Genomic DNA, 2,500 nt, shown 5'->3' on the forward strand with positions numbered 1-2,500 from the left:
TCCACACACCACTCAACCAAACAACCTCTATCACCACTATCCACACACTCCCAGAACCCACAATCAACCACATATCTCACGAATCTCATGAAGGTCACCATCACTCACCACTTCTTCCATCGTGGGCGTCATATCCTCCACGTCCAGCGCCGCCCTCATGAGCACCGCCCTTTCCCATGAGGATTCGGGAAGGATCTTGTTGTACTGCGAAGAGGAACTGGGTGAGGATGGGAGGAGGGGCTGTGGTCATGGGGGAGGATGGAATGTGGTTGATCGGTCTGTCTACGGCTGTTTTTACATCTTCCTATCTGATTATCTGTCTGTCTCTGTCTCTCTGACTCTGGCTCTGGCTCTGGCTCTGGCTCAGTCTCAGTCTCAGACTCCGTCTCCGTCTCCGTCTCCGTCTCCGTCTCCGTCTCCGTCTCCGTCTCCGTCTCCGTCTCCGTCTCCGTCTCCGTCTCCGTCTCCGTCTCCGTCTCCGTCTCCGTCTCCGTCTCTGTCTCCGTCTCTGTCTCTGTCTTTCTCTGTCTGTCTCTGTCTCTGTCTGTCTGTGTCTCTGTTTCTCTCTCTCTCTCTCTCTCTCTCTCTCTCTCTCTCTCTCTCTTCTCTCTCTCTCTCTCTCTCTCTCCTCCTCTCTCTTCTCTCTCTCTCCTCTCTCTCTCTCTCTCTCTCTCTCTCTCTCTCTGTCAGTTCTATACCTATATCTATACCTATAAGCACACGTTACCACATGCATACAGACCATGCATAAAACAAATACCAGAATAGAAAAGTAATTATTACAAGCAATTAAATCTAAAACCTTAATTTGTCATCTTTCACTATCTAATTTGATTTTAAGTTGATATCTCTATCTATCTCACTATCTGATTTGATTTTAAGTTAAGAACATTATGTTTACTTCATGAACATTACTCATTTTCCATCATTCCATTTCATTTTTATCTCCACCAGTATTCACAGCTCCATCGCTCTCCCTAAGAACAAAATAAAAGAAAAAGAAAATAAGAAATAAAATAAAAACGAATCACAAGACACTCACAAAATGCCTGAAGTCCTTGTACTCTCCACGCATCCTTTCTGCCCATAATCCGCCTTGTGTAGGATACTAATGGCCTGTGGAATTGCCTGCGCGTTGTTAACCGTCCTGCGTATCCTGCCTTCGAGTTTGTCCAGCGTGATCTTCCCTCGTCCTTCGTCCAGCCTGTACCAGACGTCGGCCCACTCCATTAGGTCCTGCACTTGGCCTGCTGCAAATGCGCTCTGAGGGATACGAGAGCATGTAGTGATGTGAGGTGGAAATTTTGAGGTTTGTGTACTGTTGTTTGAAGAGTGGGTTTAATGGGAATGAATTATGATGGGTATTGATATTTGTTGGAAAAGACTATGTATTTTCTTTTTTCTTTTTCTTTTTCCTTTTTTCTCTCTCTCTTTTGAGGGGGTTATTGTTAAGAAATTACAGTATGGCATGAGGTGGAAATTTAAAGGTTTAGTTATGTTAGGGGGAGTGTGTGTAATTAATGGGAATGAGTTCGAGGTTGGTGGGTTTTGATATTTTGTTGGGGAGAGGTATGAAATATTTTTTCAAGGTTATTGTCATGGAAAAATATGAATGAGAATTACATATATCAGGTCGATGATATCGGTTAATGTTGGAAAAAATATATAACAGATATTCACGAAAGGTCTTGACTGTTCTTTGCGATTTTATCTATGATTTTGCCCCGTTGCCACATCTCAATGTTAACGCTGGTAAGAGAACACGCAATTATATCATATAAACCCTATTTTGTAATACGAAGATAAGATAAATAAGGTAATAAATCCTGCTTATATCATAGCTATAATATTACACATACGTATATATAAATCCGATGTGGCATCCCTACGCTTATTGTCATTGCATCAGCTGTTCAGGAGGGGGCGCTGTTTTTATATAATATATATATATATATATAGATATATATATATATATATATAATATTATATTAATATATTACAGCAATAAAAAGGTAGGAGACGACTCAAATTAACGTTTGATAATTTATCATAAGAGGCTTTGAAGGTTTTCTTATTATTTCCAGAGCGGAATAACCTTCATCGGAGGAAAATCTGCGTAAGAGCAAACTAAAACGAGAATAGAAAATATCCGTAAACATAAGAAACGATTAAATTAACGTTTGACAAGAAATCAAAAGGTCTTCTAAGATTTTTCTCTCAAATTCCACGCAGAATTAACTTCGCATTTGTGCTAAACTTGCATTGCAGTTTTTAAAGACAGTCCTTGCGTGTTCGGGATACTTTCAACACCTGTATTAAAACTTTGGCCGTGTCTTAGGCAAAAACTGCCTGTTTGAGACATTTTCGTGGGGAATCAGACAAATTTCAGACAAATTTACCGAGTCATACAAATGAAGATAATCACACTTTAGTAATGACAAATAGGCTTTGGAGGTCCATTCTAATTTATTGTCAACCAATAATTAATTAGTTTTTTTTT

General features: G+C 39.9%; 1 pseudogene; it reads right to left on the bottom strand.

The window, feature by feature from the left end:
• The window catches only part of LOC119590088, a 6,654-nt pseudogene that overhangs the window by 2,474 nt on the left and 1,680 nt on the right, over nucleotides 1-2,500 (bottom strand).

This window comes from Penaeus monodon, chromosome 26 (assembly GCF_015228065.2).
Source record: "Penaeus monodon isolate SGIC_2016 chromosome 26, NSTDA_Pmon_1, whole genome shotgun sequence".
Classification (NCBI taxonomy): Eukaryota; Metazoa; Arthropoda; class Malacostraca; order Decapoda; family Penaeidae; genus Penaeus; species Penaeus monodon.